The sequence below is a fragment of the Trichosurus vulpecula genome, chromosome 1 (assembly GCF_011100635.1).
Source record: "Trichosurus vulpecula isolate mTriVul1 chromosome 1, mTriVul1.pri, whole genome shotgun sequence".
Lineage (NCBI taxonomy): Eukaryota > Metazoa > Chordata > Mammalia > Diprotodontia > Phalangeridae > Trichosurus > Trichosurus vulpecula.
Window position 1 is genome coordinate 160,198,795 of NC_050573.1, and position 26,101 is coordinate 160,224,895.

The following is a 26,101-nucleotide window of genomic DNA, read 5'->3' on the forward strand; positions in this document are numbered from 1 at the left end:
CAAGCCAGCTCTACGCCCCTTGTCAGCAGGAAGCAATTCCAGAAGCTGAGACCTTCGTCCCTGACCCCAAAAGAATTTGGGTCCCATTTGTTTGAGGGGGGAATGATGAGGGCACAGTCTCTGGGAACCCCTTGAACCCTTGAACTCTCCTTGAATCTTGCCACTCGACCTGGCCTTGGCCTGAGGCTATAACCATTAAGCCCAAATGCCTACCTTGCCCAGTCCTCTATTGTCCAGCTGTTTCCCACCCTTAATCCTGTTTCCCATCCTTAATCCTGATCAAAATATCTATACCCTAGCTCTCTACCCCAGCCCTTGATGGGTTGTCATTTCCATATGGCCTTCAGCTATTTCCCCCACCCCGGAGTCTGACCTCGTCCTTAAGTCCCTCCCTAGACCCCTCTTCTGGTCACCCCAGACCACCCCTCAATCCCTCCCACAACCTTTGTGTATATAATCTCCTTCTTGCCTCCATGAGGGTGGTCAGAACCAATCTAGCTCAGATGGGTCTGGCCCTTTTTCCTTACAGGCGTCGCAAGGGGTGGGATCTCTCGGGGCAGGCTTATTTGGCTAACTCTTAATAAACTTTATCCTTTCCCTTGGCTGAGAAAGCTTGAGTCGAATTCTTTCGGCAGGACCCGGCGTGTCGGTACTTTGGGGTGTCGAGCACCTCTCACCCCAAACCCTCATCAGACTTTCTGGCAGTTGAGACATTCACTGTCTAACTTCCATGGTAAAAAATACCTGAAAATTTGCTCCACATAAAAGAGCTCTAACCTCAACCCATGATCCAATATCCCAAGGTGCCACCACCTTCATGGTTGGGTCTGAATTGAAATAGGTCTGAGTCAATCAACCAACAAGCATTTCTTAAGCAACTACTCTTTGCCAGACACTGTACCTGAAGCTGGGAATACAAAAACAGAAATGAAATAGTCCCTTTCTTCAAGGAAATTCCATTCTAGTAGAGGAGATAATGTGCACAGACATACAAAATAAATACAAAGTGTTTTTTTTTTTCAGGAAGTGGCAAATGTTTCATGTAAAAGGAGATGTTTGACTTAAACTTTGATGGAAACTAAAAATTCTTGTCCCTAATTATATAGTGGTGGTTGGTCTTAGACTAACACTGTGGGTTTTACTTTAGTAATAGGACGAAGTACTTCTTAATGATCTGGGAGTTCCAAGCTCCTTCTGTTTTGACCTGGGGATCGAGACCTTTCATATTTTACTAGCTAGAGACATTTTAATTCTTCTCGAGAACTTGGGGAGCAGTTTATTATTAGATATAATAGGGAATTTATCTTTTAAAGCCATGGTTTTTCAAAATGCATTATAGCATATTTTGGTAGACTGTACCCAATAAATCAGAGACATGTAAATTTCTTCTTGAAAACAAGGGTTCATATTTATTACAAATCTTGGATCACATTAATTAATTTGGTGAAATTGTAGCTAAAAAATTTCAATACAACACAATACTTCTTATAGCCACCTCCAGACTAACACCCCCTGAAATGAGATATGTATAACGAAAGACCATCTTTATATCTAAGCAAATTTCCATCTAAAGAAATTACTCAGTTTTAGGAGTCTTCATGGATTTTCTAGGCCTAATGCTCAGGAAATACTCAGTCATCTAGTACACTGAAGAGAATGAAGATTTCAGCCTAAAAGGCCACAAATGTAGAGGGTGCTTAATACATTCTTACTGAATTGTATTTGATTGATTTGAATGCAACTGAAGTATTTCCATGTTTAAAACCCAAAGCTTTAGGAAAGAGGAAGTTCATCTGGGCTCACTACTTCTCAGAAGAGCTATTTCCATACTAAACACAAAAACAAACAAGCAAAGTCAGCCCATGGACACAGATGACCCTGGGAGCTCCATCCACTCTCAGAGAAGGAAGGCCACATTCTTTCTCTAGAACTTAATGCCTCCCACCATATCATTGCCTGAGAAAAATTCATTTGCCACATGTTATAATCCCTCCTGTCAACTTTTGCTTTAGCCCTTCAGGTTCATCAAAGTGACCTGGTTCAGTCTTGTGATGTTGCTTCAGAGAAGAGACAAGATGCAAAGAAAGACAAAAACTATAGGGACAGGCATTTATTAAGATCCTACTATTTGCCAGGTGCTGTACTAAGACTTTTAAAAATAGTATCTCATTTGATCCTCACAACAACCCTGGGAGTTAGGTCCCCATTTTACTGATGGAAAGAATGGAAAGACTAAAGCAAACAGAAATTAAGTGATTTACCTAGCATCACACGACTAAGAAGTATCTGAGGCTAGATTTGAACTCAGATCTCCCTGACTCCAGGCACAGCACTCTATAAACTGTGCCATGTGGGGGCCTTATGGGAAAATTGAATAAGGGCTGAGGTTGAGGGGAGAAGGAAGATGCATAGCCTTATGGGAATAGCTGCTATGACATGGCAGTGGCTCCTCTTCTACCTATCCACTTAAGTGGGTTGGAGGGAGTAATGTTGAGGTTTGGTGAAAATTTATAGGAGCTAACAGTGGACTATAAGAATTGTCTCAGAGAGCAGAACCAGGGGAACACTGTACATGTAACAGCCACATTGTGTGATGACTGACTTTGATAGACTTAGTTATTCTCAGCAATGCAAGGTTCTAAGACAACTCCAAAAGATTTGTGATAGAAAATACTACCCACATGCAGAGAAAGAACTATGGAGGGTGAATGTAGATTGAAGCATATTATTTGCTCTCTTCTTTTGTTTTGTTTTGTTTTTTCTTTCTCATGGCTCCATTCATTCTAATTCTTTTATGCAACATGACTAATATGAGAATATATTTAATAAGAATGTGTATATGTAGAGCCTATACCAGATTGCATGCTGTCTTGGGGAAGGGGGAGGAAAGGGAGGGAGAGAAAATTTAAAACTCAAAATCTTATGGAAGTGAATGTTGAAAACTAAAAATAAATTAATTTATTAAAATAAAAAAGGAATTGTGTCTCAGAAAGACCATCCATCTATAGGTGAGATTAACTGCCTTGTCTAACTGCATTGGCTGCTCTACAAGAGGTGTTATTCATGTCACTATTACTTTTTATGGAAAGTCAGAGGAAATTTCATCCTTTCTCAAGCAATTCCATACTGTCATTACCCTTTCTGACTGGGAAGTTGGAAGGGGCAACACTTAACTACCCATTGCTCCTGATGGAGGAGACATCCTCTTGCTAGGGGACCACCAGAGCTCTGAGGCAAGTTTGTGGTACTCTTTGTTCACCATAGGAAATAGGATACTGCTATAGCTTCAAGTTTAAATATTACTCAGAATTACAGACACTTAATTGCATGAATGAAAATTCAACTTTGGAGGGCCACCTATGGCCAGAAATAGGCAAGATCTTTATTTTATTTTTTATTTTTCAACAGATTTTAAGTTCCAAATTTTTTCTCCTTTCTTTCTTCCCCTTCCCCTTCCCCAAAACAGCAAGTAACCTAATATAGCTTATACATGTACAATCATATTAAACATATTTTCACAGTCGTCAAGTTGTGAAAGAAGAGTCAGAACAAAAGGGAAAACAATAAGAAAGAAAAAAACAAAAAAAGAAAAAATATTGTACTTTGATCTGCATTCAGACACCAGAGTTCTTTCTCTGGATATAGATAGCATTTTCCATCATCAGTCTTTTGGAATTGTCTTAGATCCTTTCATTGCTGAGAAGAGCTAAGTCTATCATAGTTGATCATCTCACAATGTTACTGTTACTGTGCTCAGTGTCCTGATTCTGCTCACTTCACTCAGCATCAGTTCATGTAAATCTTCCCTGATTTTCCTGAAATCTGAGGGGCAAGATCTTTAAAAAAATTTGAGGGACCTGCTACCAGGATCAGTTGGACATGCTATTCAGCTTAGCCTGGAACAGTAGAAAAGGAGTTGAATACAAGACACACCAGGTTAATGATTTTCAGAGTAAAACTCACAAAGTTCCGAGCTGATACATCTTTTTGGATAACCATGAGTCATTTTTTTTTCTTTGTCCCCTTTTATTTCCATTTGATTTCAGCTTTTTCTTTTTGAAAATCAAGGTTAAGTAACTTACTCAGGGTCACACAGCTAGTAAGTCTGAGTCTGGATTTGAACTCAGGATCTCCTGACTCTAGGCCTGATGCTCTATCCACTGAACCACCTAGCTAACATAATTTCAGCCTTTGCTGAGTGCATTTCATCCCTGGATAGGAAGTTATCATTCATATATGACAAGCCACATTCTAGAAAACCAAATCCCATTCTTAAATACCATTTTATTAACCAGCTGTTCACTTTCCAAATTCCTGATTCTTTTTTGAAGCTTTTGCCTTTAATCAGAAGCAGTAACATTGATCTACCAATGTTTCCAAGGTCTTCAGTCTCTTGACAAACAGTTTATAATTCTTTTTTAAAATATTTTTTTTAATTTTCCAAAAAGAACTATAAGAATATTTAGGATAAAATAATAATAAATGTTTTCATAAATCTATAGGTTTATAAAAACCTAGTGTTGTTATACCTGCAATGGAAGTACCAGGAAGGTGCCAGCCTCAAGGTTTATTTATTTTAATTTTTTTTCCCAATTTCATGAAAAAAAATTTTGATAATCTTTTTTTTTAAATTTGAGTTCCTTGCTCACCTACTTCCCCCCTAACTTGAGAAAGCAAGCATATTTGATATAGATTACACATGTATAGTCATGCAAAAGATATTTCCACATTAACCATGCTACAAAAGAAAACACTAACAAAAAAATAGAGTGGGAGTGGCGGCAGAGTGGGGTGGGGGACGACGGAGTATGCTTATACATGCATTCAGACTCTATCAGTTCTTTCCTTGGAGGTGTACAACATTTTTCATCATAAGTCATTCAGAAATGTCTTGGATCATTGTACTACTGAGAATTGCTAAGTTATTCACAGTTGATCATTGTACAATATTGCTGTTATTGTGTACAATGTTCTCCTGTTCCTGCTCACTTCACTTTATATGTTATATGACTTCATATAACTCATCCTAGTTTTTTTTTTCCTGAAACCATGCTTCTCATCACTTCTTATAGTACTATAATATTCCATTCTCAATCATACACCACAACTTCAGCCATTCCTGAATTGATGGGCATCTCCCCAATTTCCATTTCTTTGCTACTGCAAAAAGGGTTTCTATAATTAGAAATAGACAGAGTTTACCAATCACCTCCTGAAAGAGATCCCAAAAGAAAACTCTCAGGAATATTTAGGCAAATTTCAGAGCTCCCAGGTCAAGGAGAAAATATTGCAAGCATCCAGAAAGAAACAATTTAAATAAGAGTCAGGATTACACAAGATTTAGCAGCTTCTACATTAAAGGACTGGAGGCCTTGGAATATGATATTCTGGTGGGCAAAAGAGCTAGGATTACAACCAAGAATAACCTACCCAGCAAAACTGAGTATAGTGCCTTTGGAGTTTTATATGTGTGTGTGTGTGTGTGTGTGTGTGTGTGTGTGTGTATACTTATACATATACATATATATATATATGTGTGTGTGTGTATATATATATAATTATATATTATACTATATATAGGAATCAAATATGTATACCTATACACATATATTATATATGTATATTTATATGAAATAGAGAGCTTTCAAGCATTCCTGATGAAAAGACCAGCAGGGAATAGAAAGTTTGACTTTCAAATGCAAGTCTCAAGAAGTGCATAAAAAGTAAACATGCAAGAGAAATCATAAGGGATTCAATAAGATTAAACTCTTTACATTCTTCTATGGGAAGATGATACTTGCAACTCCTAAGAAGCTTATCATTGTTAGGGCAATTGGGAGGAGTATACATGGATAGAAGGGCCAGGAGTGAGTGGACTATGATGGGATGATTTTAAAAAATAAGATTAAAAGGTGAGAAAGGGGTTCACTGGGCGAAGGGGGAAGGGAATGGAAGAATTGAGAAAATTATCTTACATAAAAAAGGAGCGAAAAGAATAGTTTTTATAGTGGAGAGGAAGTTTGGGGGTGGTAGGCAACATTTGAATTTTACTCTCATTGGAATTAGCATAAGGAAAGAAGAGCACACATACTGAGGTATAGGAGAAGATAATAAGAGAAGAGGACAGGCTCATAGAACAAAGGCAAATTAAGAGAGGCAATGGTAAGAAGCAAAACATATTTCTGAGGAGAGTCAGGATGGGGCGGGGGTAGGATATAAAACAGGAACAGAGAACAAAGTAGATTAAAAACTGTAGTCCTAAAACATGTTGTTTACAAGAAACACTTTTGAAACAGAGATATACATACAGAGATAAGGGGCTTGATATATTTTATTTATGCAGTTAAATTCTGCAAAGGGTTAGATGGTTAAAATAATTTTCTCCTATCTCCATTGCCAGTGCAATAAAACAAAACAACATGCTATATCTTTGCATCGTTTTTATTATTTCATATATTAACATGGACTCAAAGGCTGAGCATTTATATGGTGAAATACACAATGTTTGCATAGTTCTCAAGTATAAGATAGCATATGAAATCAGACCATAGAATCAATTAAGTAGCTTAAAGATGAGTCTATGTAAATCAGTCACTTAAAACTAGCTGAAAGATTTTTTAATTCAATTTTTTTTCCTAAAAATAACAAGCCTTCAATAGTTTTAGGATTGTAGGATTTTATGACTTTGCATTGGAAGATATCTTCCATATTATCTAGTCTGGCATCCTTGTTCTATAAGTGAGGAAATTGAAGCCAAGAAATGAACTGACTTGTCCAGAGGAACAAAAGTAGTAGAACTGGAATCCAAACTCTTGTCCGCAGATCTTCCTGACTTTAACTCTGCTATAGCAACAAGCCTCTTATTTATTATCTATAAAGTCCATACTGCCTTTATTGGAATCATAGAGTTATGGAATCCCTGAACTGAAAGGGACCTTAGAGCTTGTTTAATCAAGTGATTATCAGAAACCTGAACAATCTCTACAATACTGACAAGAGGTTATGGATCCATTGCTTGGACACTTCCAAGGTCAAGGAATTCATTGTAAAGCTAATCAGTAAGTAAAAGATCTTTCCACTGAATAGGATTCAGGTGGGGCCAACAAAAGGAGGCCCTGATTAGAGACACACCCTGTCACTAACTAGATGTGAGGCCCCAGGCTAGTTAGCAAATTAGTTTACTAGTTTGTGAGAGGCTTGAAGCTCCCAGGACTCTAAGGGGAGTTGCTAAGACCAGAGCCAATGGTATGTGAGCTGAGTTCCAGTCAATCAGATGACGGCGAGGACAGTATAAAAAGATAGCCCAGAACTGGGAACAGCAGGACCAGAAGAACTGAAAACTGCGAACAGTGGAGCAGAGAGTGGCAGGATTCAGAAGCAGAGAGAGAGTGCTGAACAAGAGAGAGTTTTGGAGATCAAAGAACTCATAGTCAGGAGAGTTTCAGGAGAGAATGCTGAGCTGGAGAGTTAGGATTCCTGAGTGATCTCTTTATAGGAAAGCCCTATCCTTGAGGGGAAGCTACAGTATGGCTTGGTTCCTTGCTATATATAATTTTCTTGTTACTACAGTGAGGGGAGCTTATTGGTTTTGAAATATTATTGCTACAATATCAAATTGGGGGCATTGGTCCTTGGATGTGATCCTCTAGAGTCTAAATAAATGTTATACTTCCTCTGACTTCTACCTAGAGAATTTCTTATACTTCATGATTCTGAACCACTCAGGCATGTCCATGGCCCTCTCCAAGGTCATGAATTTTGCCTTACTGCTATATTCACCAATTCCCAAGGTATCACATTTTACTTTGTGGATATTTTCATTGTTAGGAAGTTTTCCCTTTTGTTGAGACTAAATCTGATTCCTATTAACAACTACTCATGATTCTTAGATGTGGTTTTTTTTGGAACCAAGAAGAGTAACTCTAATCCTTCCTCTTATAATTTATTGTAAATTGTGTAGCATTTTATATCTATTTTAAATGCTTTAATATTATCTCTCTAACTAAAATTATGAGCTCCTAAGTGTTAAAGTCTCTGTCTTCTGTTTATATTTTATTCCATTCAGTATATATTAGGGTCAAGACCAAGTGAAGCAAGACAGAAACCAAACTTGAGACATCCAAGATTGGACACTAGAATTTGAGGTCTGAATTCATAAGCAGAATAATATGATGAAGGAAAAAAGTAAAGAATTATCTTTATTTCTATTATAACTCCATAAAGTACATTATTATAGAAATCAAGAGCTAGAGGGTCCTTTATAGTAACACTTAGGAAAAGGACAGGATCAAAAAAGACATTTGTTTTTGGGAGGACATGATAAGGTACTGTTAGGTGATGGAGTGAAAGCAGAGCTGCTCAACTCTTATTTTTTTCTTTCTCTGATGAAATCTTGACTGGAAAAGGCAGAACAAAAATTACTAAGAAAGAGTCAAAATCAAAGGTGAATAGACAGATAATGAGAGACTATCTAGCTGCCCTTGAATTGTTCAAGTCACCAAATGAACTATATCTCACAACACTGAAAGCATCAGTAAATATAATCTTTGAGCCACCATCATTGAAATTTGGAAGTGCAGAGAAAGAGAGTTGCCATGGAATTGGACAAAGGGAATGGTATTTCAATTTTTAAAAGAGGAAAGAGAATGGAGTCTGAAAATTATATATAAACAACTATAGGCCAATGTGATCAACTTCTATTCCTGTAAGGAAGAATAAACTATTATTAAAATGATGGTTACTCCCAAAGTCTATTGCTGGGACCAAAAGTGTTTTGCAGAATGGTTATGACAGTCCATTCTGAAAGCTATAGGCTCTTTTGTTTCACATTTGAAAAGGAAAGACCAAAATGGACAACCAGAGATTTAACTGGAAAGACCTAAGAAGGCAAGAAACAGAAACAAGACAAGGCTATACTAGGGCAACCCGTGGATCCACTTACATTGGAGAACTGGAAGGAAGAGGGGAGGAGGGAGATTATTCCTTGTATGAGAGATAGCTATTGAAAAGGAATGGGTACTTAGGCAAACTTAACTACAGTAGGCCTCAGTTTCTGCCCTTGTCATATGAGGAACTTGGACTGTATGAGATCCCTTCCAGCTCTAGAACTACAATTTTGGATCATTTTATTGTATTCTGTCCAGAACTTTCCTTTGTATTGCTAACCTCTTACCTTGTCTTGCTTATGTTATCAACTTTGTCCTTCACCTCTAGGTCTCTATTGTTTCCCAATTCTTCTCCTCTTCTTCCATCTTCTACTCTTCATTAAGTCCTTCTCCTTCATCCTTCCACGTATACTCTTTTTATCCTTCTCTTTCAATCTTTATCCTCTTTCTCTTTTCTTTAGAACCTGACCCTTCAGCTCAAATATTTCCCATAATTTAGTCAATTTGGCTACTTCCTCCACTGGGCATAGAATCATGGATGCCCAGACTTCAGAATTGGAAGCTACCTGAAAGACCATCCAATACAATCCAAATCTGAAAAAGAATCCTCATTGACATAAACTTAAATGGTCACCCAGTCCTTATTTAAGGCTGTTCCCAACATGTCCACACAAATTGCCTTCTGAGATAGACCTTTTGACTACAAGACACCACTCTTTGTTAGCAAATTCTTCCTTATATCAAGACTAAATGTGCCTCTTCTAATTTCCCTCCATTGCTCCTATTCCTGTCCTCCCAGGCCAAACAGAACAAGTCTAATCTTCATTCCACATGACCATGTATCAAGTTCTTAAAGATAGATGTCATATCTTCATTTCCTCTGCACCTTCTTTTCCACCACTGGTGGAGTTGTTTTCCAGAATGACTGACCTAGGTCATAACTCCACCAGTAGTGGATTAGTGTACCTTTCCTGCCCACTCTCCAGCATTTGCCACTTTCCTGTTCTGTCATGTTAGCCAAACTGATGAGTGTGAGGTGGTACTTCAGAGTTGTTTTAATGTGCCTTCTTCTAATCAACAGTGATTTAGAGCATTTTTTTTCATGTCACTATTGATAGTTTTGATTTCTTCTTCTAAAAAGCACCTATTCACATCCTTTGACCATTTATCAGTTGGGAAATTATTCTTACTTTTATAAATTTTTCTCAGTTCCCCACGTATTTGAGAAATAAGGCTTTTACCAGAGATATTTGTTAAAATTTTCCCCCTTCACCCTTCTAGTTTTCTGCTTTTTTCTAACTTTGGCATATTGTGTGTATGTATGTACATGCACACACACACACACATATATATGTGTAGATATATATATATATATATACATATATATATATATATATATATATATATATATGTACATATATGCATGCATACATACACATCCTTTTTCCTTCAGAGTCTTCCAAAGTTCTGACAATGTGTGCATCAACCTCATTATCAATGTGTATATCCCTAGAAAGTGTGCTCCAAGGTGAGTAAACTTATCCACAGCATTCAAAACTTCTCCATTTTCTGTAACCAATGGTTCCACATATGGATGGTGTCGTGGTGGCTGATGGAGCATCTGTGTTTTGTTAATGTTAATTGTTAGGCCAAAATTAGCACAAAAGGCAGAGAATTCATCTACACTTTGTTGTATCTCAGCTTCAGAGGCTACACCAAGTGCACAATCATCTTCAAAAAGAAAATTATGCGCCAATACTCCCTCCGCTTCAGTCTTGGCTTGTGGCCTTTTCAGGTTGAATTTACCATTGGTGCAGTAACTGACCTTAATGCAGTGTTCATTCTCATTGAAAGCAATTGACAACATGGCTAAAAACATTATTCTAAAAAGCATGAGAGCAAACACACAGTCATGTTTTACTCCACTGGTGAATAAGAAAGCATAACAGCATTGTCCATTATCTAGAACCTAGGCAAACATGCTATCATGAAATTAGCATATGATGCTGATGAACTTCTCTGGGCAACCACATTTTGACATCATCTTCCATAAGCCCTCATGACTGAGAGGTCTATAGAGCCTTCATGCTGACCTCATTGTTGTATGCCTGTGAAACCTGGACAGTCTACCAGCATCATGCCAGGAAACTGAATCGCTTCCATTTGAATAGTCTCATCTACAAAGTAGAGACGTAGGTGAATATTTTTATCTCTTTGTTTAGAACCAAGCTTTGTAATTATAATTACATGATACCTGACTTTGTTATTGTTATGCTTTCCATCTACATTGTTTACATAGTGTGTATTTTCCCTAGTGTGTATTTTCCCCAGGTCTGTTTATTTCACTTTGTATCATTTCATGTTTCCCCATGCTCCTTTGTATTCTTTATATTCCTAATATCTTCCTACACAGAAATATTCCATTATATTCATGTCACAATTCATTTAGCCATCTTCCAATCAATGAACATCTATTTTGTTTTGAGTTCTCTCTACCACACACAAAAAATACTGATATGAATATTTCATTGCATATGAGAATTTTCTTTCTGTTTTTGACTTCTTCATTCATATGCCTAACAATAAGCTTTCTGAGTTGAAAGGTATGGATAACATTAATTTTTTTTCACATAATTCCTAATTGTTATCCAGAATGGCTAGGGCAATTCACAGTTCTACCAACAGTGTATTAGAACACTTATCTTTCCACAACATTGACTATACCCATGTTTTTACATATTTGTCAATTTGCTGCATGTGAGGTGAAACCTCAGAGTGGTTCTGATGTGTATTTCTCTTATTATTAGTGATTTGTAGCAATTTTGCATATGCAGTTCTTTTGGGAACTGTTTGTTCCTATCCTTTGACTATTTCTGATACTTCTTTCAATCTATTACCAGTTGTTCTGCAGTATTCTTTGTCAGCATAGCACTCAACAATTGAACAAGATCAATTTTCTGTTCACAATTCATAAAAAATACTGTGTGTTGTGAAATGTTTTTTTTTCCTATCCCATCGTTAGGACCAAGTTTGGTAGTTATAATTACTCAAATCTGATTTTGCTTGTTATTGTTAGTCTTACCATTTACATTGCTAATATCTAATATATTTTCTAAGTTCAATTATTGCCTCATTCAATTACTGAGTCAAGTGGAAGGGTCTCTATTCCCTATTCAGCTGTTTCCTGGGATAGTAATGATCTTTTCCTTTATTATTTTTTTCTCCTTTCTGTACTTAAATGTCCCAAATCATCCCTTTTGGTATGATGATGTTAAATGCAGAAGTGAAGGGCAAAAAGCTTTCCTCTGGACACTAGTAGGGAAAAAAATGCCACTTAAGTTGAAATTATAATGTCTTCATTATTCATTATAGTAGAAATTTACCATTTAGTATTGATGCTGTATCTTCTTTCTAACTACTCTTCCTCCCTGACATGTTTGCTTTACTACTTTCCAATTACTCATCTATAGGTCAAAAATTGTAGACTCAACTCATAATCTATTTCTACATGACATGAACCAAAGTGGGTGAGGAAATTAAGCAGTAAATACTTCTGTGTATTAAATTCTGGTCAATTGAGGGAAAATTTCCCTGCTAAATATCTACTATTATTTCAGTTGCCAATGAGCAACTTCAACATAGATTCTCAACTTGGCATTATCTGTAAGACAACAAGTATTGTTAAGTGTCTATTATGTATCAGTGCTTAGCACAATGCCTGGTGCACAGTAGGTGCTTGATAAATGTTTATTGACTTATTGACTGTAAAACACTGGTTCTCGGTATATGTGGAAGTAATACAAAATGGGTGTGTGGGGGTGTGTGTGTGTGTGTTAGGGAGAGGGTAATGATAGCATAGTTTATAAATATTTGTTGTCAGAAGATATATAAGAATGATGCAGTGTTTAAACTCCTGTATAGAAGTGCAAAAAAACAACTCTTCCTTATTATTCAAAATTTATATAAGATCATTTAAAATTTTTGCATTTCTCACAGGCAACAGATGTATGTGGTACACAGGGAGATTCCCTTATGTTTAAATATCATCTGCTTAAAAGCCTATTGAAAATCTGCTTTTAATTTTGCATTTTAACTATGTCTTCTTTACTTTTGGGTAATAGTAAGCTTTTCAGATCAGCAAAACTGTATATGGAATTTTCCCTAAAAAATTTCAAACCTGGCAGGGTTGTACAGTAGAATAAGCATTGACATTAGAGGACCTGAATTAAAATCTGCTTCTGGTGCTTATTACCTGTGTGCCCTTAAGTGGGTCACTGTACTTCCCTGGGCCTCAATTTTCTCATCTGTAAAATAAGTGTGATTGGACTACATGACCTCTGAGATCTCTCCTAGCTTTAGATCTATAACCCTGTCCCTCTAAATTAAAATAGCCCTCCTGAAACTCTTGCATCAAAGACAGTGGAGTCATTTTTCCTTTGTGCTAATCTCTATTTATATTCATGAGCTTAGGAGCTTTTGTGCTGGTCAATTAAATATTTTGAGACAAGATCTGTATAATTTTCTTACCACTAAAAATCTTTTTTGGTGTTGTTGCATTATATGTCTAAGAACAGTTTATTTTAGGCTATTTTAATTTGCCAACAGAATCAGAATGATTTTGAAATACAAATTAAACCACATTTCTAAAAGTTTTCTCTCCTTTTTGGAACCTTATATTTCATCAGGGCTGTGATCTGGTCAACATGTGTATTTCTTCTTAGAGTGCAGATCGCACATGATACTAGCCTTCTCACATTGCATATTAAGTCAATATGTATTTTTTAAAATAGTATTTTTCCTAATTACATGTAAAAAAATTGTAACATTCATTTTTTAAAAATTTTGAGTTCCAAATTCTCTTCCTCCCTCTCTCCCTTCCCCCCTTCCCTGAGAAAGCAAGTGATTATTTATAGGTTACACATGTGCAATCATGCAAATCATATTACCATATTAGTCATCAACATGCTCTTATTAAGTTTCTACTATATATCAGGAACTTTGCTAAGGGCATATCCCATAAATCCATCATAGAAGACTTAACACATGGATTGGAAGTCTTCTTCTAGGCTTTTGAATGTTCCTGGCAAGCAGGCTAAAACTTCTGAACTGTCATTTTTTTCATGTGCTTTATGTTTTTTTTTTTCTAAATCATTATTTATTTATTTAATAGTTTTAATTTTCAGCATTAATTTTCACAAGTTTGAATTACAAATTTTCTCCCCATTTCTACCCTCCCCCCCCACTCCAAGATGGCATAAATTCTGATCTCCCCCATCAACCCTCCCTCCTGTCTCCCTACACCCCCACGCCCTTTTCCCTTACTTTCTTGTAGGGCAAGATAGATTTTTATGCCCCATTGCCTGTATATCTTACTTCCTAGTTGCATGCAAAAACTTTTTTTTTGAACATCTGCTTTTAAAACTTTGAGTTCCAAATTATCTCCCCTCTTCCCTCCCCACCCACCCTTCCTAAGAAGGCAAGCAATTCAAAATAGCCCACATGCTTATCATTATGCAAAATCCTTCCACAATACTCATGTTGTGAAAGACTAACTATATTTTCCTTCTTCCTATCCTATCCTCCTTTAGCCAGTTTTCTCCCCTGCCCCTGTCCCTTTTCAAAAGTGTTTGCTTTTGATTACCTCCTCCCCCTATCTGCCCTCCCTTCTATCATTCCCCCTTTTGTATCTCCTTCCTCCTTCTTTCCTGTGGGGTAAGACACCCAATTGAGTGTATATGTTATTCCCTCCTCAGGTCAAATCCAATGAGGGCAAGATTCACTCATTCACCCTCACCTGCCCCTATTCCCTCCCAACAGAACTGCTTTTTCTTGCCACTTCTATGTGAGATAATTTACCCCATTCTATCTCTCCCTTTCTCCCTCTCTCAATACATTCCTCTCTCATCCCTTAATTTGATTTTATATTTTTAGATATCATCCCTTCATATTCAACTTACTCTGTGCCCTCTGTCTATATATGTATATGTATATTCCCTTCAGCTACCCTAATACTGAGGTCTCATGAATTATACACATCATCTTTCCATGTAGAAATGTAAACAAAACAGTTCAACTTTAGTAAGTCCCTTGCGATTTCTCTTTCTTGTTTACCTTCTCATGCTTCTCTTGATTCTTGTGTTTGAAAGTCAAATTTTCTACTCAGCTCTGGTCTTTTCACTGAGAAAGCTTGAAAGTCCTCTATTTTATTGAAAATTCATATTTTGCCTTGGAGCATGATACTCAGTTTTGCTGGGTAGGTGATTCTTGGTTTTAATCGTTGCTCCACTGACCTCCAGAATATCATATTCCAAGCCCTTCTATCCATTAATGTAGAAGCTGCTATATCTTGTGTTATTCTGATTGTGTTTCTACAATACTCAAATTGTTTCTCTCTGGCTGCTTGCAATATTTTTTCCTTGATCTGGGAATTTTGGAATTTAGTGACAATATTGTTAGGAGTTTTCTTTTGGAGATCTTTTTGAGGAGGCAATCGGTGGATTCTTTCAATTTCTATTTTATCCTCTGATGCTAGAAAATCAGGGCAGTTCTCCTTGATAATTTCTTGAAAGATGATATCTAGGCTTTTTTTTTGATCATGGCTTTCAGGTAGTCCAATAATTTTAAAATTATCTCTCCTGGAGCTATTTTCCAGGTCAGTGGTTTTTCCAATGAGATATTTAACATTGTCTTCCACTTTTTCATTCCTTTGGTTCTGTTTTATAATATCTTGATTTACCATAATGTCACTAGCTTCCACTTGCTCCAGTCTAATTTTTAAGGTAGTATTTTCTTCAGTGGTCTTTTGGGCCTCCTTTTCCATTTGGCTAATTCTGCCTTTCAAGGCATTCTTAATTGGCTTTTTGGAGCTCTTTTGCCATTTGAGTTAGTCTATTTTTTAAGGTGTTATTTTCTTCTGTATTTTTTGGGGTCTCCTTTAGCGAGTCATTGACTTGTTTTTCATGGTTTTCTTGCATCACTCTCATTTCTCTTCCCAATTTTTCCTCTACTTCTCTAACTTGCTTTTCCAAATCCATGGTCTGAGACCAGTTCATGTTTTTCTTGGAGGCTTTTGATGTAGGTTCTTTGACTTTGTTGACTTCTTCTGGCTGTATGTTTTGGTCTTCTTTGTCACCAAAGAAAGATTCCAAAGTCTGAGACTGAATCTGAGTTCATTTTCACTGCCTGGCCACATTCCCAGCCAACTTACTTGACCCTTGGGTTTTTCATTGGGGTATGACTGCTTGTAGAGTAAAGAGTACTTTGTCCCAAGCTTGAGGGGTTGCGCTGTTGTTTTTCAGAGCTATGTCTACACAGCTAGCTCTGCCACACCAGCACTCCTCCTCTCCCAAGAACTGCCAACCTGGACAGCTACTCAGATCTTAAGCAGGCTCTGCACTCCCACTCTGATCTGCCACTTAATTCCTCCCACCAGGTGGGCCTGGGGCCAGAAGCAACTGCAGCTGTAGTTCTGTCCTCAGAGCTGCAGCACCTCTGCAGCCCCTGGGGCAGTGGCTGAACCTCGACCTCCTTTCACTCTGTGCCCTGCAGCTTTTCCCACTAACCTTCTCTGTTGTCTTTGGTGTTTGTGGGTTGGGAAGTCTGGTAACTGCCACAGCTCACTGATTTGGGGTGCTAGGGACTGTTCCACCCAGCTCTGGGTCTGGTTTGTCCAGGCGCAACAATGCTGGGCTCTGCTCCACTCTACTCCCAGCTCTGTGGGATAGACCTTACCCAGGGACCATTCAGGCTGTCCTGGGCTGGATCCCTGCTTCCCTCTGCTATTCTGTGGCTTCTGCAGTTCTAGAATTTGTTCAGAGCCTTTTTCATAGGTTTTGGAGAGACCTTGGGGGGAGCTCAAGCAAGTCCCTGCTCTCCCGGTACCATCTTGGCTCTGCCCCCATCCATGCTTTGTGTTTCTTGAATTGTATGTGTATACCACTTTTGCATGAATGATATCATTGTTAACATGTGGAACTCTCATTGTAAGCAGATGAATGTCTCTCACTTCTTCTGAATTACACCCAATCTTGATTCCTCAGTGACTGTGATATTCCATATTTAACAACCATATATCAATAGAGCAATCAATATGCTGCTATTATTTGTGAGAGAGACTGAATTATAATCTTGAGATATTAAGGAATAGTGAAAGAATTCCCTGACTTCAAAGGGATTGATTACATTCTAGTAAGGGATACTTGTCATATATTGGTACTACATTCAGAGCAGAGAAAGGTAAACCTCAGAGAGGAAGAAACCATCAGCTGGGAGAATAGGAAAAACCCTTCAGTTGAAAGGGCTCTTGAGTAGAGTCATGTAAGAAGCTGTATTACCAAGAAGTGAAAATGAGTAGGAAGGGCATTCCAATGAGTAGGAAGGACATCCAGTGTAAAAGACAAAAGATGCTGTGTCTTGTGTTAGAAACAGAGATTAGACTGGACTATAGAGCTTGTGAAAAGGAGTAATATGAAAAAATATGATAAGAACTTTGGATGCCAAACAGTTTACATTTGATTCTAGAGTTAATAGGGAGTGATCAGAATTTAGTGAGTGAATTTATGTCATGTTTTTATCGTTCAGTCATTTTCAGTTGTGTCCAACTCATCATGTCCCCATTTGAGGTGTTCTTGGCAAAAATACTGGAGTGGTTTGCCATTTTCTTCTTCAGCTCATTTTACAGATGAGGAAACTGAAGCAAATGGGGTTAAGTGACTTGCCCAGGATCACATAGCTAGTAAGGGTCAGAGGCCAGATTTGAACTCAGATACAAGAGTCTTCCTGGCTCTAGAATGGTCAGTCTATCCACTGTGCCACCACTGGTGGTCATATAGACTAGACGAAGTGGTTTTGAACAGAGACTTAAGGCAGGAAGACCAATCAAAAGGCCATCATAATAGTTCAGGTAAGAGATAATGTGCGTGAAGTGGAGTGCTAGCTATGTTAGTGTAGAGAGCGGGAGTTATTGGACAGATCTGGGGAAAATGTAATGAAAAAGTTTGGTAACTGATGTGGTGGGAGGTGGCTAAATGTAAGGAGTTGAGGATGATGCTGAAGTTTGAAATTTCAACTTTAAGAATATGACTATTTTTGACAGAATGGGGAGGCAGAAGGTTATTGAAGTTAGTTTTGGCAAGGGGAGGAGAAGTGTGCTTTTAATGTATCAGTGAATCACTTGGGATTTCTGAAAATACTACTTAATTTTCATATGTAATCTACTCACCCTCTTCCCTTTCTTCTACTTTAGTCTCAACTCATTGCTTGTCTGCTGTCAAAAGTATAGACAAGCTCAATAAACTTCTTATCCAATTGCATACCATGGTGTGGGGTTTAGGCAGCCTTCATCCATTTAGTTTTCCTTGTATGAATTACTGCTATGTCTTTTCAGAGATCAAAGAATCCTAGACCTAAAGAGACTGAAGCCTAGCCCACACTTGTACAATAATCCCCTCTACAGCGTACCTGTCAATTGGTCACCGTAACCAGAATGGACTTTGTTTTCTTTGAGTGACTCAATTTATCTCAGTGAGCTTTACTAGGTGCTAAGCCCCAGGCCCAAACCCCATTAGGTGTTGACGTAATCCATGTGGATGTGAACCTCCCAGGGTCCTAAGGGGAGGGGCCAACTCAAGAACCAATCACCAGAGCCTGAGCTCTGGTGATTCAGATGATGTTTGATGTCTGAAGCCCTATAAGAAGGGAGGACAGAGCCATTTGTGCGGGGCTCTGGAGATAGTGTTGATGAGGAGACTCCGGGCAGCTGTAGTTAAGGAGCCCTCCAGCTTGTAAACCCGGATGCTGAAACTTTGTTGAACTCTGGTAACTATCTGTTGGGACTTGAATCAGACAAAGTCTGTTGAAGTTTGTAATTTGTTTGCATTTTGTTTTGAAGTTCAGGGTGCTGGTTTTTTTCCCCTGACTAACTGAATGATATTTGAATTAAAAGTAAGCTTGTCAACCCCTTCACCTTGCTTTCCTTAATTAAGCAGATCAAAAGAACCTGTGCTGTTGGCAGCTTTCTGGGTGCTGGCTGTGGGTGAATCTTATACCCCCACAGAAGCTGCCAGCCAGGTTGTTGAAACAGTCACTCAGTTTTTTCTTGAAAACATGTAGATATTGGAACAAAAGCGCAAACAAAAGCAATTCAACACAAAGAAAGAAGAACATTTCAAGCACAGGGGACAACCTAATGAAAGGCATGAAACAAGAAGAACATATTTAGGCATCAGAAAACAGTCCATTTCCTTTGTAGCATATATTACATGGAGAGAATCAACATGAAGCCTTTCTTTATCAAAACAGCCTGATAACTTCTCCGCTATAGTCAGAAGTGTTGCCTAGAGCACTGAGAGGTTCAATGACTTGTCAAGGGTCACACAGTGGAATTCTAATCCTGCTTAGTTTCGATGCCAGCTTTGCGTTACTATTGCCAAGAGCAAAGAGTAACATAGTACCTTCTATGTACATATACTCACACACCATATATTATGTTTACGTAATATGCATTTTAGGTGCTGTATGCCTCAAGTTCCACATCTGTAAAATAAGAGGGAGAAGGAAATTGCAAACCACTCTAGTATCTGGACAACAAAATATATACATATAAATATATGTATATGTATACATATGCTACAGTACATATGCAAATATCACATATATGTCTATATAATATATATTACTTAAGATATATATTAATCCTTTTCCCTGTCTTCCTATATCAGATGTAGCAGCAGTAGCAGCAGCAGCAGCAGTAGCAGTAGTAGGAGTAGTAGTAGCAGCAGCAGCAGCAGCAGTAGCAGTGGTAGCAGTGATAGTAGTAAGACTGGCGACAGCAGCAGCAGTAGTAGTGGGAGCAGTAACAACAACAGTGATAATAATAACTCACTTCTATTGTGATGTTTTATAAATTGCTCTTTATGACATAGCATTTAATTGATGTAAATATTTCTCCTTTTGCAGGTGAAGAAAGTGATGTCCAGGTGACTTGCAATAGTCATTCCGTAAATGTTTGTTTGGGACAATTCTCATCTCACATGCATTCTCATATTTGCGTATATCTAAAAAATATTTTAAGAACCCATTAGTTCCTTGCATTCCTTCAATTTTGCATCTAATTTGATGATACTGTCTCTGTCTGTATCCACACTCATGGAGAATCCTAAAAACATGCAACCAATAGATAATTTAAAATATATAAAACTTTTCCTCCAGGTAATATTATCAGACTCATTGAGACATCAATAAAAATATTAGGAAATGTGACACCTGTAATAAGACTTAAGAGTTCTCATCCCTAATGGTCCATTCAGGACAAGTCAAATAAGTATATGTATTTCTTACAATGTTATTTAGATCTCTTATTGATTTCCTTATCTGTTTCTCAAAGTCCACTCTATATACAGCAGGCCTCAAGTTCATACTGTAATTCATAGTCAACGATTGCCATCCATGAAGAGAAAGTAAGGTCAATTAACTGTCACTTGTGCCTGCTTCACAACTCAGGGGAACCTATTACAACACTATTAATGATTATAATGTAGAGCAGTTCAAAGCCTGGGAGGCTTACTGATGGCCTCATTTTCATGAAAAGGCAAAATTTAGAAAAAAAATGAGGTAGAGGTTTAGAGTCCCACTGGATCTCCACCTATTTATTTTGTTCTAGTTTTACTCTCCATTCATTTGCATGACTGACCTAGAGGATCTTAAGGGCTAGGAGCAGCCATGGTAGATAGGTAGCAAAATGGATAGAGACCTAGGCCTGGAATCAAGAAAGGAGTTTAAAACAAGTCTAAGACATTTTCTAGGTGTATGACTCTGGATAAGCCAACTCACTTCTAACTGCCTCAGTTTCCTCATCTAAAAACAGGGTTAATGTTAACACCTACGCCCAATGTTGTTGTGAGGTCAAAACGAGATAATATCTGTAAAGTACTTTACCAATATTAAAGTATATACAGCACTAGTTGCGGTTACTACTCCCACTCTAGACTCACATGGCCCTCTTTAGTTTATTGGAAGGCGGAACCCTCTGAATTGGCTTGAGAGTGATGCAAATTGACAATCATTAACTGGATGAAGTGAAAGGGAACTTTCTAACTGCAAGTCAGATAGAGACTTGGGACAAGACCTTCAGTCCAGCTGACAGGAAGAAGTGAATTCAAATGCAATATAAATACCAATCAATTAATTAGCTGGCTGAAACTGTTTTAAAAGAACTTACCCTGTGTGAATAATACTCTAGGATCTTAAATGTGTTTCTCTTTACTCTCTCATCTGATAGCTGGGTATGGAAGGACCTTTTCTTTTTTTAGTTCAAGCTTAGTTTTTTTTTTTTTATTCTCCATTTAAAAATAGTTGGCAGAGACATCTTTTCTACTTTTGGGAAGAGATTTTTTTTGTTTGTTTGTTTAGTTTTCTTTTTTTTGCCCTTGCTACTATTATTTTCTGGACAAATAAAAGCTTGCCCAAAAGCAGGGTCTCCAATTATTTTTCAGGTTCACAAAAACTTGCAACTGAATTCCAGTTTCATATATAGAAACCACAAAACTTTATGATCTTTCCACGACTTCCAGAAAGAATGCCTTTTAAAAAGAGGATTTCCAGGTTGTTCAGAAGTCACCACAGCAACTTGATTCTCCTCAACTGATTCTCTCATGCAATCTGAAAAGAAGGGCAAATATTTATTTAACCCTTTGAGGTTTGCAAAACCCTACACATATCTTTTTTCAATGGATCCTCATAAGAACACTATCAGAGAGATGTTGGCATGATCCTCATTTTACTGTCGAAAAAAACTACAGAAGACTGACAAAGGTTAGGTAATTTGCCTAGGGCCACACAGTTAGTTAAGTATCTAAAGCAGGATTTTAACTCCAATCTTCTTGACTCCAAGGTCAGTCCTCTATCCATTATGACACCTAGTCCAAGCCACATTACTAAATATAAATAACCCTGCCTGAAGTAACACATTAAACATTGTCAGTTATTCATTCTTTAGTTTGTTTGAGTTTATCAACACCTTTCCAGAAAGTGGCTTTTGGCAGGGGTAAGAGAAAGAATGTGCTTATGTGGACCACATCAAGGTGATTGTAGGACTGGACAGCAGTTAAGGGGGCACTTAAAAAGATGAGTGGAGGTTGCAAAGAAGAATTATAATGGTTTCAAAATGTTGCCATGGTGCCAGATTGGGTGGAAACTTATTCATGAAATATTTATTGAGTACATACCACATGCAAGAAACTGGCTGAATCTTCCTGCCAATAGGACCTGAGAACTCCCGTCCATTCTTCCACTATTTGAAGAAAATTTTCCTTTTGCATATTTAATAATTTATAAGAGGATCATCATAGTTCAGAATAGATGAAAAGAATCTATTCTTTTAGAAGCTGGACAGAAACAAAAAACATAGAATCTAACTACATGATACATTTCTACTTTTATGGTTTTTGCAATAAAAATTTTGTACTTCATCATTTAGAGTCTTTACTAAGAACACCGAAGGAAATAGCTCTGGAAAGAAAACTGAGTTGGACACCATTAAGAAAATATTGCAGCTTTGTGCTTTTTATCTCTTACATGTTTTGATCTTTTATTTATTAAAATCACATGCTGATATTCAATCTCAGATTAATTTTTAACTAGTTTGTTTTTCTAGACATTTTCAATTTTATTTACTGAAATGCAAAGTCTACTGAATTTTCAATCCCTACATGACATTTTGTTCGGTGCTTTGGAGACAGGTTAGAGTAGGAGAGAAGAAAGAAGCAAGAGGGGAATTTAGATACCATTTTCTGCATAAAGCCATCCAGGATTCCTTTCGTCTCCTAAGCTGGCAATGTCCTAATTCCCAAACTACCTTGTTTTTAACTAGTCTGTATGCATTTGAATTTATTAACTTTATATTTATGCTATTCATATTCTTTGTGTATGTATCACTCTCTCTAGCTTCCTTCCCTGCTCCCCCTCAAAGGAATGTAAACTTATTGTAAGTAGACTTGTTTAACTTTTTTGTACTTGGGTCCCCCGAGCCCAGCACAATATCTGACATACAGTAGGAGCTTGTTGATTGAATGATTTCCATAAGATCCCTGAGAAGTAGCTCCTTTTATCCCTACTTCTTTTGTCGACACATTATGAACATGTACTACAAATAATCATGTATAATGTGTGTTGTTGAAGGAATTTATAGAAATAAGTTTCAATTTACAGAATAGGAAATTACTTTTTCAGATCCTTTTCTTTGTATCCTCAGTTAGTGGTTAACACAGTTCTTGGCACATAGTAAGCATTTAATAAATGCTTATTGAATGACTTTAAATAGCAGGTTTAAATGTAATCCAAGTTCACTAATTTAAAAATAAAAACATGGAATTTAAATTTGGAATTTTTATTTAAAAATGGAAAAAAATGAATGATACCATGCTTGAATTTTTAGAAGATCTTCATGATTTCTATTTCAGTTGAGGTGGAGCACTAAATACCTACAAAATATTGAATATGTATTTACAGGCATTTTGATTAGTTCAAGTGTGGTTGACTTCTCTATATTTTACAGTAATTTTGACATATTTTGATCAATATGACAATGATTAAGACTGCATATACTTTGTTGCCTGTCCTTTACCTGTTTCTCAGGAAATGGGAGCACAGTTGCTCTAGCCATAATATTAGAAAGTTTGGCTGGGTAAAAAGCCAAAGTGAGGCTGTTGCTCAGTGAATCAATCATCTCTTCTGAATTTTCAGGGCCCACTCTTTGCAGCCATTGAAGTTTCTAGTTTTTCTTTTATCCATTTTCTTCTTCCCAGTCCTCCAAGATCCTCAACGTAATTTTGGTATCACATGTCCTTTTATCCTGAGTTCTGAATTAGTTAATGATCTGGAATCTAACTTATCTTCTTAGACATTACTTTTAGGTGATCCATGAACTGAACTGACTTTGGCTTGTGATACCATCTGCTGTTACTCTCTGTTGTATCTGGTGGACATTAGGATGGTATTTGGTTTGGATTTTCAGATTAAAATTTGTGGAACAATTTTCCACTGTTCTTTATCATATATGTGTGTATTTATATATGTATGTAAAGATGAATATATTGATAGACATGTATATATGTGTGTATGTATGTATGTGTGTATATGCATATATATATATATATATACACACACATATATATGTAGGGGGTGTTGTGTGTGTATCTTGTATATACATATTTATTCACGTGTTTATCTCCCTTTTTAGGATATATGCTCCTTCAAAGCAAGGATCATATTTTTGTATTTCTTTGAATCCTCCAAACTTATCACAGTGCCTGACACATAGTATGTACTTAATAAATGCTTGTGGATTAACAAAATGAGTGACTGACTTTGTCAGGCAGTTTTTGTATATTTAATTAATAATAGAAAGAGTGAATCTATGCTTGACTTATTTGAAAATGTCATCAAACAAAAATAAAAGTAGCAACAATAGCACTGAGTACATATCACCTACTATGTGCCAGGCACCATACTAAGCTCTTTACAATCGTATCTTGTTTGATCCTCACAACAACCTTGGGAGGTAGGTGCTATTATAATCCCCATTTTATGTGAGAAGACTGAGACAAATGAGTTTAAGTGACTTGCTCAGGGTCACATAGCTAGTAAGTATCTGAGAAGAAATTTGAACTTAGGTCTTCCTGAGATATCATTGCAAGATATGGAGGTCAGATAGTTAAAGAACTCCAACAACTCCCAAGGCAGAACTCAAAGCAAGGGAGGCAGCACACAGTAATAGAAAACAAATGAACAAAAACATTGGATTTTGAATCAGATGACCTGGGTTCATCTTCTAGATCTGCTTATTGTCACCTGCATGACCTTAGTCAAATCACATACTTTCTCTAGGCCTGTTTCCTACTTTGTAAAGATTTTAAGAGATAAATTCAAATGGTTCTGACTTTTGTAGAAAAAGCAATCTGAGCAGTCTTTTCCTCATATCAGATTGACACAGTTTTAGGGATGTAGAGACCCTAAAACTATCAAGGTACAAGGTGGAGACATCTGGAAAGAATCTGCAGACTCAAGCAGTCTTTCAACCAAGTGGCAAAAGTTTATTATAATGCTAATAAAGTGTGCAGAGCTCCTTAGGGAACTTGCAACCTAATGGGGTGATTCTAAAACTTACATAGAAAAAGTACAGTGAATGGTGTGCCAAGTATGCTAACTAGGTGGTGTGGGGCTGATCACTAAATCAACCAATGATCATGGCGATCCTGTTTGTTACCAGTCATGTATAGCTTGACCTCTGGATTGTATAAGGTAACTGTGGAAGTCAGTGCATGATAGTTCTGCTGGTACAAGATAGTCTTGTTTATCTTGTTCTTGTAACAGAGACAGATAGTTTGCTTCACTGGGGCTCACTTAGGAGTTATTACCAGAGATAGGGTCATTGAACTGAGGAGGCATATATGACCCTAAGGGGGGGTGGAGTTTAGGCACCCCATCAAGATTTCTCTCTCTTTTGATAAGCTAGATGCATAAGATTGGGGGTAAAACAAGGATGTCCATTACCATCCCTATTATTCAATTTAGTACTAGAAATGTTAGCTTTAGCAATAAGAGAAGAAAAAGAAATTGGAGGAATTAGAATAGGCAAACAAGAAACTAAACTATCACTTTTTGCAAATGATATGATGATTTACTTAGAGAATCCTAGTGAATCAAGTAAAAAACTACTTGAAATAATAAATAACTTAGCAAAGTTGCAGGATATAAAATAAACTCAAATAAACCTGCTGTCTTCCTATATATTACTAACAAAGCCCAACAGCAAGAGATAGAAAGAGAAATTCCATTTAAAGTTTCTGTAGACACTATAAAATATTTGGGAGTCTACCTGCCAAGACAAACCCAGGACCTATACGAACACAATTACAAAACACTTTTCACACAAATAAAATCAGATCTAAATAAATGAAAAAACATCAGTTGCTCGTGGTTAGGCTGAGCTAATGTAATAAAAATGACAATTTTAACTAAATTAATTTACTTATTCAGTGCCATACCAATTAAACTACCAAAAATTATTTTACAGAGTTGGATAAAGTAATAATAATATTCACCTGGAAGAATGAAAGGTCCACAACATCAAGGGGATTAATGAAAAGAAATGCTAGGGAAGGTGCTAGCCATACCAGATATTAAACTGTATTGTAAAGCAGCAGTCATCAAAACTACTT